We start from the raw sequence: 15,706 nt of genomic DNA on the forward strand, positions 1-15,706 counted from the left end.
CCACGTGTTGTGGGCAACTTAATGGAAAATTCTGTAAATATTGCAAAATGTCATGGATTGTTAGTAGTATTACTATGCTTTTAGATAGAGGCAGGTACTGTGCATTTTATTCTCTGTAACTCTCTTTTCATAACAGCTAACAAGGAAAGAAAAGTCAGAGGTTTCATGCTTACAGGAAGTATACGGTGTCGATGGATTTGCATAGTATTTAGAAGAGCTAGAGTTACATTGCAGTGACGCAGTTCTGCAGCACTTGCTAATTCCCTCTTCTCCCCAAATACTTCCTTTTGCCTCCTACCTTTGGTTTTTTGGACATATCCAGTCTTTTATTCCTCTCTCCACAGGCTGTATCCAGAGTTACCGAACAGTTGCACCAGATATGGTCATCCAGACTCTCCGAACGGGAACCCAGACGTTTGTCTCTAGACATGTCTTGTCATTTTCCTTTCCATAGCAATCTGTTGCTCTCCATTCATGTATCTATTCCAGCAACTGCAATAAAACAGGTCTTAAAATCCCACTTGACTGCCTAGCAAAGCAGAGCGTGAAGTCTTCCCAGGAGAGTTTGTGTGATGGTGATCTCCACGTCAGTGACAGGCCTTATATTTGTCATGTTTCTATACAGAGTTCAGGCTTTGCATAGATATTGGTTCATCCTTATACACACATGGGAGCCTGTTACTCTGGAAAGTGCCTGACAGAAGCAGCACAGCTGTTGCAGCACCTTCAGCTCTGATTCTGGTAAGGGGGCAAACCTCCCATGAACCATCTAAGAGTTTTGCAAGGGTGACCCTGGAAAATTCCCTGGAAATGCCCTTTCCTCTTTCCACCTTGAGAGCTGGTTTCAATTGCTCTCCTTTTGTGGCAAATGGGGGTAGAGGTGGTGACATCAGGCCCTTCTTGGCAGCTCCCTTTTCACAAGGAAGCATGCGTTCAATTAAAGGATTTTAATTAAAATACTTTTCTGTAGCATCCTGTTTCCAGGCCCTGCTGTAAATTTAACTTGACGTTCTCTCATTTAACAGGTGGGTGAGATTATTCTGAGAGCTGCCAGATGGAAGAAAGCAAAAGCAGGGCTGGCTGCTGAGATAGAAGAATGAAGAGAGGAAGAGAGAGAGGAAAAGAAAGGAGTGGGACAGATATCTGCTGCATATCTGTCAATATTTACTATGTAACATGCTATCCTTTTCTGTGATGGTTCTTCATTGCCATATGCATGTGACTTCTTAAATTTCTTTTGAAGGATAAAAGCAGCAAATCCAGGATCAACACATTTGCATTTGATCTCCTTTCCTTTTAGATTGGAGCAGTTCAGGAATAACCAATGAATTGCAAGTTATGCAAAATTCAAAATACCCCTACAACTGTCCCCAAAAAAGAAAAAAACCACACTTTAACCTGGAAGCTGGGGAGCAGAGTAATAGTTGTGAGGCTGCAGTGGCAGCCATGGGAGTGGGCTAGTTCACTAACTGTCCCTTCTGCCACTGCAGCTGTGTCACCACCAGCTTCCAGATGCAACAGGTTAAAGGATATGGGAGAGAAGAGACTGTTTTCGAGAGGTTGAAACTCGGCAGCTAGCAGGAGCAAGGATGAGGAATGTGGAAACCTGCCATTGGGGAGTCTCAGGTAGAAAGGCTGGAGACAAGGGGTGGGTAACTAGGAAGGAAAATGAAAGGGACAAAAGGAAGAGAAAAAAAAAGAGGAAGGACAGTCTGGGAAGAAGGAACCTTATGGAATGGGGGAGGAACAACCGCTCAGGGTTGCTGAGGATAGTGAGATGACTGAGAAAGCCACAGAGGCAACAAGGAGAGGAATGAGGAGGAAAAGGAACAAGGATCTTTACGCTCTCTTTCCCTTTGAAAGTAAGAAAACATAAGAAATTAAAGCCCAAACTTCAATCTAATGTAGAGGGGTAACAGAATTGATCTCCTTCCAATGTGCTATGTTGGACTGTAGTGCTCTAACCCATCCACCACACAGCATGTGTTGCCAGGGGTGAGACCTCCAGAACAATGCAGGGTGGAGGCTGCCTGAGACAGTACCAAGCTGTGGTGCAAGCAAAGAGGATGTTATAAATCCTCAGAAGCACTGCACACTGCTGTCAGAACTCATAGCAGTACTGCGCCTAGTCTCACTTTGCACTGACTGCCTGAACCAGCTGTTTTCAAAGGAGACTTTTGTAACATCAGGTTTAGCAGATAAGGTGCTACTGTGGAAAATGTCTGGTAAGCCTTGTCTTTCCTCTTTCCATTCGGTATAGATTGGTCCAGCTCCAGCTTCAGAGGTCTGGATCTTTCAAAGCTGTTGATTCCCTCTTTAGATTTGCTGTTCTGACTCTAGAGACCTGCTAAATAAATCCACCATCTGCATGATTTGGTTGCAAATTGATAAACTTGAAATTGTCCAGCTAAGCGCTGAGAGTCCTCATGTTTTCCTCACAAAGAATGGGATTTCAGACAAGACCTGTGATTGGGCTTTGCCTCCATTTAGCAAACTGAATATTTCAAGATACACCCAAACTGAAACATATGGTTTTGATTCTCCAAACAGGAAAAATCTTGTATAAAACAAACTCCCATTAAAAAAAAAAAAGAAAGAAAAGAATTTTTTAAAAAAATCCATCTTTTCAGAGGAAGATTCTTTATCAAAAGGACAGTATAGACATTTGTAAAAGTTGAAACTTACATCAGAAAGTCATCGCACAAAATCAAGTGCTTTGCTCAGCAAACATACTTTTATCAGTCACATTGTAACCACTGTCTAAAAAGAGATCTTATAGAGAGCAGGATCTGCTCTCTATATTATTACATCAATGGTATTTAATTGCATCGGTATCCTTTAATTCTTTACCAGTCATGTCTCCTATGTGTCTTTCTATAATTTTCCCTGGGATTGATGCCAGGTTAATGTGCCTATATTTGCTTGAGCAACCAAATTTATCCTCTTGAGAACAGGAAAAGCAGCTAGCTTTTTTTCCAGTTTCGTCTGGAAGTGTCTCACTCTTCCAGGACCCATGAAATACCAACAGGAATACCTCAGAGTTCTCTTCAGCAAGTCTCTTTTAAGGTCTTTGCTAAAATATACCTGGTCTGTGGACCTTAAAATGTTTAATTATAATAATCGTTCAGAACCTTCTCAAATTATTCTTGGAAGTATTTTCAGAGATTCACAGGGATGACTGACTTATATCACCAACTTGTGATACACATGTTGCCCAGATAATTTCACATTAAATTCCAAGACTAAGACTGAAGCCTGACCAAAGCCAAGGAGAAGACAAGGCAAAAGCCTCTGACAAGCTCTGTGCCCACATCCCAGCAGGAGCAGGGAAACCCTCCATGAACACAACTAACAGCCCTGCAAACAAAGTGCACTTTTACTGCAGAAGAAGGTGAAACTACCTTCAAGACTATGCCAATGTGACCTTGAGGAAGCCTCATATTCACCTCAAGTAAATCAGGGACTATGTCCCTGAACAAAGTGGCGCAGAGTCTCATCCTCAGGCATCTACAGTAGAAGTGCTTTGGAGCACAACCAACTCCCAATCACAGAGCTATCTTCAACTTTCGACAATTTCTCGGCCTTCAGGAAAAAGCAAAGCAAGAAAACAAACGTTACTTCTTTCCCCAAGTGCCTGAAAGCACACCAAAATATGTCTGGTCAGCGGAACATCAAAGAGAAACACCCTCCTGGTACCTGCAAGGAACTAGAGGAAAACCGGACAAGCTGTATTTGCTTTCAGCTGTTACTTGTTTAGAGAGTTATACAGAACCGAAGGGGTTTTCAGCATTCTGAGGGCAAAGGGAGATAATTTTTTTTACTGAGAACTTCAATGTACGTGACTTTGTCTGAGCAGTTGATTTACAAACTGTGGGCTCTCACGCTGGAAACTAAACGGGTATCTGCAAACCAAAATTTTCTCGGGCCTCTATCCTTTGTTAAACCCCAGAACAAAAGAATCCTTCAAAAGTTCAAAATTTTTGAGATTCACAAGATTTGTGAAAAGAGTATGATTCAGGATGTTCCCTTCACTACTTCAAAAAACCATTCTTTAATTTAAGTAGCTTCTGTCTCACACCTTATGTTGCTACAGACTGTAAACTTTTTATTTAATATCATACATAACAAACCACACCACACTGCTTTTTTTTGTCTGTATAACTGGAATGTAATGTGAACTGAACACTTGTGACTTTAAAGTTTTGCTGTTAAAGAGGCCCGTATTCAAGCAAGGCTTTGGGAGGTTTCTTGGGTGTTGGTTTTTTTGTTGTTGGTTTTGTTGTTGTTGTTGTGGTGGTGGTGGTGGTGGTCTGGTTTGGTTTGGTTTTTTGTTCCTAATATATTTTTAAATATTCTCTTTAAAACCACATTGGTCACCTTTATTTTAAAAACAACATTATTTTGACTTCTCATACATGTATTTTTAATTTATAAATTATATTAACTACCTCCTGCTTTCTCTTTCTCTATTGCGTTATCTGACAGATTGTCATTTAAACACTACTTTCAGGTAGCCTTTTAACCAGGGTGATTTCCATTCATCTATATTTCCATCCATATCCAACAAAATACATTTTACACATGCTCATGGTGATTTCTTGTGAGTGTTCATCTGGTAGGGGTTCCACAAAGGGCTCCCAGGCTTCACTGGGCTTTTAAAAGTTTTCCATTCTGAAATACTTACGAACATGGGAAATGGCCTTTAGACTTTTAATTTAAATTAAGTTACTATTTCGTGCAATGCTGTTTGCATGTGACAAATACACTTTTGCCACCACTGGTGATTGAGGCGTCCACTGACCTTTAGGTTATTTATTAACTCCTTGTCCAGCATAAAAGTTGATACTGAACGATCTCATCCCGGATGCAGGACACTGCATGTAAAGAAATTAGCACCTATTATTTTTAGAAACTCTTAGAAGTTTTGTCACTAGTAACATGAGAAGTCCAGCAAATACTCCCCAAGTTCTTCTAGGCCAGATGGCTGTCATTTCCCATCCTTAGTGAAATCAGTTAGACCTTTAGCCCACATGAATTCAAATTTTGTGATTCTGAAACAACAGTGACTCTTCAGTTCTTTACAGCCTCTCTGATGTCTGGAGACACAGCCTCTCTGCTGCTATCCTGTGGGACAACTTGTAGCTGTGAATTTTAAAGCCTTTGTTTGGTTATTATCTCATACACAAATGGAATATAGAAACTTTCCTTTCATTCATGCACACAGAGGCATCTTAGAACTTGGATCCCATCAACTGGTTTGGGAAAGGTGCCTCAACATCTTTACTTTTACATGCCACTGCTGAATGTACAGTCATCTCAGGTCAACCACTGTCATCCTGGTCTAACTTCATGCTCATCTATCTCCTTTTGAGACAGATATCTGTCTGTGGCCAAAGCTCAAAGGATCACAACTTGGAAGATTTCCTATCATTTTGTATGTACAAATGTCAGCTAAAATAATTTTTTGAAGTTTATGTGAACACCAGTTATATTTCTGATGCTATTGCTGTAATAACTTGCCTACTGGATTAGTTACTCCAAATGCTGCCAATTTTTAAACATTTGGACTCTGTTTTGTGACATAGACCACTGCTCAGACCTCTTCGTCTCCCATAACCTTGTTTTTCCTGAGGAAAAAAAAGGGATAAAGTGATTTAGGAAGAGTTAATGCCCCTGAACAGATGCACCAGCAAGAGATGTGACAAAATGTCAAGTGGAATGTGCCTGAGGGCTTGGAATTTGGCCATGGAAGCAGCAGATGAGTCCCCAGGATGGCATGTCCCCCAGAGGCCTGGCATGCTTTGGTGACAGCTGTGATTTTTATGACCCGGCTTCGATGACAGTTTGGGAGGGGTCAGCTCTACTCTTTTCTGACAGGAATTCAGTTTGTCATCAGATTCTAAAATCCCTCTGATTTATAGCATTAGCCACTGCTGGCATTTTATTCAGATACATGTCTTCTCCCCACTCCCTACAGAATGGGAGGTTAAGGTCCAAACCTTGATGTTAAAATTAAACTAATCATGAGGAAAAGGGAAGTGGTAGGTCATGAAGAGACAGGAAACACCAAGAAGACCTAGCTCCAAAAATCTCTCATTAAGAACACTTCATCTGAAAACAAGCAGCTCTTCCACCGCTATTTGAACACCAAATCTTCTATTAACCTCCACAGTCCATAACCTGCCAAACTTACGGACATTTCGGGGAATTAAGAGGACAGAGGTATACCCTTTGGTACCGTGTCCCCTCATATTTGCCAGTGACAAAGCAACTTTACAGAAAGGTGATTGCTTAGAACAAAAGCTTTAAGAGTAGGTGTCAAATGCCTTCCAGCCACACAGGGGAAGGGCCATGTCAGCATAGCACTCCTCAGCTTCTCAGTTCCCACTTGGTGTGACCATGGTGTGTTTTTCCGTGGTCACTTAGCACCCAGCAGGGGACTCGTGGCAGCTGTGGGCAGTCATTAAGGATACAGGCAGCTTCAGTTTTCCTCCTGGGTTTTCCAACCACTGAAATATTTTTTTTTTTGCAGACCTGGTAAGACACAGTAGCACAAAGAGTTCTCCTGCAAGCCAAGAGCCCAACTCCTATCAACACTGCCATTTAATTCACATCTTAAAGGAAGATGTTACAGAACAAGTCAGGTCCATTCTGATGACTCTCTCAGCTCCCTCCCACAGGTTTAAACAAGGTGCAGAGAAGGTTGTTTCTTTCTAATATCACCTTCTCACTCTTTGCTTACCTTACAGGTACAGCTCTCTTACAAACCAGAGGTGTTAACTGTCTCCTGCAGGAAATCCAGTCCTATTGAGGCTTCCCAGCAGTTGGAAGATCCAAAGGTATGGGATATCCTCTGTGGAAGTGAACGGAGGAACCTGAAGGTGACCATTCAAATATCTGAGATAAGAAGAAAGGAACGGTTCTAAAGCAGAGCCTGCCTGCAATGGTAAGAAACACTGGCCTCAGACTAATGCTGCTATGATCACAATATTATTATAAAGTCCTAAAATGGGTACAAGGAGCCATGGATACATCCACATGTAAAGGGATGAGGCTTTGCTCCAGTTCTTCACATGAACTCCGTTATAAATGTGGCTGCATAACCCTGGGACAGAGGATAGAAAGTTCAGGGATCACTTTTTGTGGAGGTGACATTCTAAAGCACTGGATACCTTGTGGCTGAACTTTGTGTGTTTTGTGGGATCAAGAGGAGCCGAGTGATAGGAATTCTCAGCATGGCACTTGACACTCTAGCAAAATATATGTATGTTCTGTTTGGATGCACCACCATTATTGCTTGGCATCCTCCTACCCCTGGGCTTGACATTTGCCTTCATCTTTCCTCCTTATATTCTTCCACATGGCATTATTAGCGGTCTGATTAGAAATTCCTTCCATTCCCAGTTCTTTGCAGGTTTGTGAAGGCATGATCTTATAAACTCTCCAGTGGTCCATTGAATTTTCTAGACAAAAGGTATAAGGGTATAAGTTGCTACTGTAAATTTTTAATGAAGTGAGTAAAAACTAAAGAAAACAATAAAGATAAAATATATTCAACTCACTTTTTATCAAGCATAACTCAGAGGCATGTCAGGCTCACATTTCTCATTGAAAGTTGTCTGACCACAGGTTTCTACATGACAGAAATGCTTACTTCTACACAACTGATTAAAGGGATTTTACAACAGCTTTCCCACAAAATTTGCTTGAGATGTTTGGCAAGTTTCTCTTTGTCCAGGCAGAGAAGAAAATGTAAGTATTCCCAAAAGTAAGAGGAGCAATTCAAATCAATCAAGTATTTTTTCACCAAAATGAAAAAGCCTGGGAGAATTATGGTAGAACAACAGTAAGAGGAAGTTCAGCTCAATCCTTGCCCACAAAGGATGCAGGGGACACAGAGGGTCCCATGAGGTCTGCCACATCTCCTGGGGACTTGCAGATAAAGCTGAACTGGCCCTTGCTGTGGAAACATTCCAGTTCATTTTTTTATAAACCAACTACGGTTTCAGTCTGCTGAAAAACTTCATCTCAGTAAGAAATGTCAGGTAGAAGTCAGTTAGGAAGTCTCAATGCTTCTGATGCAGTGGAAACCCGCATTTTATCATCCATTTAACAGACTGAAAAATATTTCATGATATCAGACTTTTCTAGTGAATGGGTGCTACAGATTCCAACTGTGTTTACGTATAGAGAGTTTTTATTTCATTTGCCATTCTAGGGCTTAAGTAGTCATGTTATAGCACTTTGCACAATTAGCTCTGTGTGAGAGATGCTTATGAATGGCAATGAAAATCTATTCCATAGGGACCATTCTGCTTCCTTTATGACTATTTTGGTTTATGTTCCAGTTGTCATCGTAATATACAACTGCCTGATCAGATAGCAAATGCTCCCTAGAGACCTCAGGATGCTGCATGCATTTGGAGACAGCATGAGACAGGAAAGGCCAATGCCACATGAAATAGAAGAATACATTTTTTGTTAATAGTCTAAATATTTTTTCCCTGATTTTCAAGTGTCTGAGTTCAGTAGGCACAATTATCTTGTTTCGTTAGTTAGAGGAATAGCAATGTCGAAGCACAGGCTTTGAGAGAGAGAAGTGGTCAAAAAATTGTGGGAAATTTAAATAATAATAGAAAATAAAGGACCGATCAACTACAACAGCTAACATGATCAAAAAGTGTGAAATACTGGTCTGAGGGTCCAAAAGACTCCCAAGTTCCACAGCCATTTGAATAAGGAACGAGAGTTTCCATACCATCTTAGACTCCTCAACACTTCACAGATTTATTTTTTTTCTTTCCCTGAGAAATGTTTTCCAGATTTTCTCTATTTCTGGCTCTTGCCAGTGATACAAATACCACAAGAACAGTCTATCTCAAAAGTGTTCTGGCAAACAATTCAGGTGCTGGCTAAGACTCTAACACGTATTGGCTACATTAGGCTTTTATAATGTGTCAGCTAGTCCCTGATAGCTATCATATGGTGATAACGATTATTTAGTCCAAGCCCTAAGTGAGATGGAGAAAGTGCATGTGTAAAGTGGGAAGCCATCTCTGCAACCATGCTCTCATTTCTACACTTGATATATTTCCTGGAAAAGGGCTGAATTCAGTGTCCCAGGCTGTTACCACTGAGAAAGGACCTTCTCTTCCCATCCCTATATTTACGGGTTCGTCACCACTATTTGTCACCACTATGTCTTCACCTTTTTATTTTTCCCGGTTTAGTGATGCAGAGGTTGTGAACAGCTTAGTGCAACTCACATCTCTCTGTAAAGCAGATAACGATCCCAGTGACCGCTGGAGAAAATTGATTGTGCCGGAATGAATGAGCCACTGCTGGACTGATGAGCCTCGCTGAAGGCAAGGTTTGCACGCAAGTGCTGATATTTTGGCATTGCACATCATGCATAATTTAATACTGGGAACCCAGAAGTGTCTGACTGGGCTTTGCAGAGAGCCTAACCACTCTGTTTTGCATGTCAAATTAACTACCCAGTAGTGAGCTACCCCAGCTAAATGATCACCCATTGGCCAGCTGCCACACCACAAAGCTCCCCATACAACTGTCTCAAAAATGGAAACTTGTTATTCAGGAGCTGCCCTGTGAATACCCGTTCTGTCAAGACTGGAGGGAAATATTTGGGGCAGGCAGGCTGAGAAAACAGAGAGGTGTTAGGTGTCAGAATTGATTTAAATGGGCTGCAGCTTTGCATGGGAGTAATGGAGCTCAGCAGCCAGAGGATGGGAGGTAGTCAGGGTGGGGGGCTCAGGGGCAGAAGAAAATGTGCTAGATATAAGACTCAGATGCCTGAGAGGGTCTTTTGGAGCCAAAAACAGAGTATTGTCTGTTCCCACTTGACTTCCTAATCCTCACCAGCACTCAGAGGTAGCAATTGCCTTCTGTTGGTGGTAAACCAATAGAGGTTGCTCCTCGGGGGCCTAAACAGATTTGAGGCAAGCAACAGGCACCCTAGATAAACATGTTCATCATAAATATCTTTCAGTCTTCTTCCAAAGCTGTTTTGAAACTGTTTCCACATTTAGTTATCTACAATAAATTGTTTCCTTCCTATCTTGCACTGAGCCATCTCCTTCCTAGATTTACACTAATTTTCCTCTCTCTTCCACAGCCTGAGCATTTTTAGAAGTTCTGAGCCTTTTTAGAAGGTTTTCTAACTTACTGCACCTCTCAGCAAAAGACCCCTTACCATATTTCCTTCCTCTTTTTGATATTCAATAGCATTACATACAAGAAATCTTTCTAAAACCCATTTTATATCAAGCTAGTGTAAATCCAGTTATATATTGTGCTTCATTTCACTGCCACACATTTGCATTTACATTATTTACTTGTTTATAATAATAAAGGTAAGTTTATTGTAATTTATTTTTACTTTCTAAATATGAAGATACTCAATTCTTTGATAATAACTTTGCTGGCCACAAGCTATTGTATGACAGTCTGATCTGTCACCTCATAAACAGTTGGGCTGTTTTAGTATTTTCTGTTACACCACTCTGTTAGCATTCCTGATGACTTTGGTTCCTTCCTTTTCAAACATGTCACTCTGCAGGGTCTGTGAGTCTACAGTAAGAGTACCATAACTTATCAGATCTTCAGCTTTAGAAACACCCATCATTGCAGGCGTGATGTGACATCTCTGGTAAATAGTTTGCTCAAAGATCTTTTCTGAACTTCCTCTTTCTTCTCTCACCTGGAAGTCTGTCATGCTTACAACCATTTTTGTCACCTGGCACAAACCCTTTCCCCACGAGTTAACCAGAGCTGTTTTTTATCTGGACAGTTCCACCAATATGGTCACAGTGCAGGCTAGCTGTGTGCAATCAACGCATCCTACCAGATTTGGATTTGCTATTCTGACAGCTGTGCAATTGTCAACAAATTCTCATATTGTTCATTTGACAGCATGAAATGCAAACATTTCAAAAATAGCTTGTGAATTTTCACTTGCCCACTTGAGCCACGTGCACGTATGGGGTGTGAAATATTTTGAAATCACAAGCCCAAATGCCATAAAATTCAAACACAGTTACCTTGTATGCAGAGAAGCAGTATAGTCTATATGCTTGTGAACTTGCTACTGGCTTGAATTAAAGGCCTGGCTGCAAAATCAAATTCTAGAAATTAAAAAGAGTAAATCTCCACTCCTCTCCTCAGCAACTCTGCTGAGTTACAAGTTTCGAAGGAAGGTCAAGGTCACTTTCAAAATGTGGCTCTTCATGTAAGGCTATCAGCCAAAGATAATATTTTTCTTCCTAAAAGCTCATAACAACACAGGCTCCCATCAGAAACTGAATCACATTGCTTTTTACCATCATGGAACCTTTCTGTTTCATAAATCTGATGCCTACTTTGCATCAGCACTGGGACACAAATCTAACACCAGGTCCAAGGGTCTTTAACTACTCTGAATTAGGTGAGGAGACAGCTTTACACATAAGAAAACAGTAGCTCTGAAGTCTTTCCGCATAGTCTACCTGCCTGTTCCTTTTTGGCCTTTCAGTGGCTATCAACAGGATGAGTAAGGTGGCTTGTGCTGACACACTGAAATCTCACTTCCCTACTTCACAGCTTTCCAGAGAATATCATATATATATGATATAGGACTGACAGAGATCTTTCCCATGCCGATGGTCTTCGAGGCACAAAGTCTTTCCAGCCTTTCAAACTGATCAATATTCTTGCTTGACTTATGTTGCCCTTTCCTTCTTCTAGAATTTCCAGGCTTTCTTCCTAAAAACATGAGCTACATCCAAAGGACACTTTTTTCCTAAAGAAGGTAGAAATTGTCTGATGGTGTTAACACTGCATATGCTCTCTTGAAGAAGGCGTTCTCACAGCTTCCTCCCCATCTAACCTGGGCAGAGCTCTTGTCTGCCTACCAGAAGGCTGTCAACAGACAAATTCAACAGCTTAATTCAGGAACATGAGATTTCTGTGTGACATTGTATAACACAGGAACTTTCCCAGCTTGCAGTTTACCTAGAGGTGTAATTCTAATACAGTCCCTAAAACAGTCCCACTATAGCTGTTCTTAGAGCACTTCCCAGCCCCATATTCTTCCTGAAATTCACAGTGGCACTACCCCAAACTATGTCTCACAAGGAAGAAGACACTCCTCTGTGCCCAATGCCTGTCCCCCAGACACATTCACCTCGAACCTGGTCATATTTCTCAGTCTTCTCACTCTTTGACTGCCCTTTCCATAGCTTGGTTTGTGTTTTTTTTTGACAATGGAGTTTCCCATCTTGCAAACATCACATACAATTTTTTGTTGCCATATGTGTATTTGGATGTACTCACATGCACGTTCAACTGTTTTCAGCCTAACAAGTTGTCCAGTTTTCCTTGCATCTATCAGAAGCTGCAATCAGCTAACTTAATTAGAAATAATTTTTATACTTGTTTTCAGATTATCGGTAAAAATACTCAACAGTGCTAGACCAAACCCACACCTCTGTGGGATTACATTAGAAACACACATTCCTTTTACTTAAGAGTCTCCATTAGTAAATACAGTTTTCAGTCACCTGAATGATTTCTAATTTGTTGACTATGTGCAATAGTGCCCTGGCAGATTCACAGATTTTAATAGGAATGCAAAATATTTCAACACATTTTGAAGGAATTGAACCCTACCTTAACAGAATTAGCTTTGTCAGGCAGGAATGCAATCTTTTCAATGAAAAAATTGAATTTATTTTAGTGGAATCCCTTTTCCATGAAACCTCATTGACTAACACTCATTGAATTCCTGTACTTTAACTGTTATTTGATTGTGTCCCACTGCCTTTTTTTCCCAGTATCGATATCACCCTAACAGACCTATAACTTCCCCTACTACGCCACTTATCTCTCTAAAATTTCAGCAGACTAGCTTCTTAATATTTCACTGGAATACTTCCAGTTCTTCCAAACTCGAGCAATTGAATCCAGTATTCAAAAAGCTCCCAGATGCACTTAAAAAAATCTTGACTGCAAGTTAGTCAGATAATTTAATTTTAAGATATTTAAACTTTCATAGTTACAGTTTGACTCAGCTACCCTCGGACTGTGCCCCATCTACCAGTACACTACACTAATGCAATAGATCTTTTCTTGGGCTACTTTCCAAGTTTTGTTCTCTAGGAATTGCATGGGCTCTTGGCTTCCTTTCAGGGGAACATATTCTTTTTAGTTTTTGGATCTCTTCACATTATGGTGCCTGGTATGATGGTTATGACCATTTTGACCATCATTCTTCTCATGATGGTTGTTTCTATGCAAAATTACAGCTACAAGTTCAAACATTCTCCAAGAAAATCCATATTCTGAGAGGCACAACTTTAGCAGCACATCAGGGTGCAAGCTATCTCCTCTTTTGCTAACCAAAGGTAGTTTTATTTAAATTTCTGTGTTTTAATTTTATTTACACCTTGCTAACAATCAGCTGACAGCATGCAGGCATTTGGCATTAGCAAGCACAAATACTGAGCAAATTAATCTGCACTGGATTTCTTAGATCTAGCAAAACAACCTGGCTAACTGAAATCTTCCCTGTTTTGTATATGGTCTAGGATGTGTGTCTCTTCTATATGTGCTACTACACATGTGTGTATGTCTACGTAAACCATATCTGACACCAATATACGATGCCTGCATTATCAGCACGGCCAACCTAATTTTCTCACTGTCCTTCACATTTTCCTTTCTTTTTTTCGGTATTAAGACACCATTTATAAGCCTAGGACACCAATTTTGCACACTAATCAATCTAAAAATAACAATAATCACCTTCCTTTAATTTAAACCAACTATTTTAACCATGAAGGCGATGTCCATTAGCCACACTACCCTGTGTGCTCCAGCCCCTTTTGTACTCTCTAGACCTCTTCCTTTCTCTCTGCAGTTGTCAGTGCTGTGTGTGTAACAGGACTCTGCTGAAGCCATGCAGCACTTTCCATTCTCTCCAGAAGCGTTATGCACATGCTCTGCTAGCTCAGCTAATTGCTGTCTTTCTAAAGAATGGAGGTCACCTCCTGGGAAAGGACAGGAGGGAGATTCCTCCTTCTCCAGGGAGATGCCAAATACAGCAACACGTGAAGCCAGTTGGTGTGAGTTCGCAAACCAACTGTGACACATAAAAAAGGATCTCTCTAGCAAGTGTTCTTTTCTTGACATATCCAAGTCTATAAAATACAAAGGGACTATTAAAATGCAAAATCCAGACCTATTTCATTCCATGACTGCTACAGGTTGGTAGCAAGTTAAAAAGGAGAAGGGAGTTTTCCCTGTAGTAATTTATGATTCCCACACAGATGATCTTCCCTGTTTGTTTTTACGTGATGTGGTACAAATGGGAAAGGACTGATCTCCTCTTAGTCTAGGAATATGCCTCTGACTTCCTGCCTGTCTGTGCTAGCATGGTTCGTGATCCCCTTCTGCGGTGGCAGTGTATTGAGGATGTATACAGGATAGTTTTCCAATATTCCTTATTGGTGTGCTTTGGGCATCAATGCCAATGCCAGAACAGTCTTTTAAATAAACACAGATACAGCCCAGCCAAGGCTTTGAGATGAAAGACAAAGGATTGAATGAAGAGATCTATGTGGTGTGCTCATCTGGGGTGCTCTGGATACATCACCAGAGAAAGCAGAAGAGGCACCAAATTAACTTCAACTGACTTGAATCTCATGTTCTCATGACCTTGAAGAACTAGAGAGAAGGGGAAGACAGCTGGTATTTTATGTGAAGGTCACAAGCAGCACGGATAGGACTCTGTCTCTTGGCCAGCCAAGACCAGCACCCAGAGCTCAAACTAATTTTGATACAGCAAACTTCATCATTTCTGTCAGCAAAATGAGTCTCCTGTGAGGTCTTCTAAACATAGGCCTGCTGCCTCACAGCAGTCCTCAGGGAGACCTTAAAGGGTCTGACAAAATTCTGTTACATGGAGCTAACTTATCTATAACTAGGATTGTGCCCTCAAGGACAGAGAGAAGCAGACACTGGACTGAGGTATTCTCAGCCTGGGATGTGAGCATTCTCCTTGGGAAAGATCAATCAGGTGTTGTGCATAATCCTATACCTGGTGTTGTCTGTAGTCTGGATCTCCATGTTCCAGTGACACACTGTCCTGTCCCTTGACAGCCTAATGAAAAACAAAAACCATGTAAGTGAAAAGTCCCCTCATCCTAAACCCAGACAAAATCACTGTTCTACTTTTCTACTGTGATTCAATACAGCCTCTGCAAACACTGTCCATACTTCTTGTTTTCAAAGACTGGCAGCACTGACTGCTCTTTCCCTTTGTCTCCTGCAACACTGACTGGAGCACCAGCCTTGGCAGAAGCTGCTCTGAAAATCTTATCCTAAATCTGCCTTACAATTTTTAATAAAAAAGAAGGTCTTAGCTATGGTGTCCTTGTTGAAGGTCAACCTAGGTAATTGCATACTGTATTCTTGCATTCCGTGCAATATCAACCGGAGTCAAAGTCCTTTGGTGCTGTGTCAAGGCTTTATGCCACACACTCTTGACACTCAGCTCATAACAAACTATATGGTCCATCATCACCTGAGCACCTGCTCCGTAACAGCCTCTGCCTTCTTTCAGCATCACCCCAAGATATGTCACATTTCTATGCCTGAATAGATTTAATGCAGAACTGTAATGTAAATATTTTCCAAGCTTTATGTCCTG

This window comes from Chiroxiphia lanceolata, chromosome 2 (assembly GCF_009829145.1).
Source record: "Chiroxiphia lanceolata isolate bChiLan1 chromosome 2, bChiLan1.pri, whole genome shotgun sequence".
Taxonomy (NCBI): domain Eukaryota; kingdom Metazoa; phylum Chordata; class Aves; order Passeriformes; family Pipridae; genus Chiroxiphia; species Chiroxiphia lanceolata.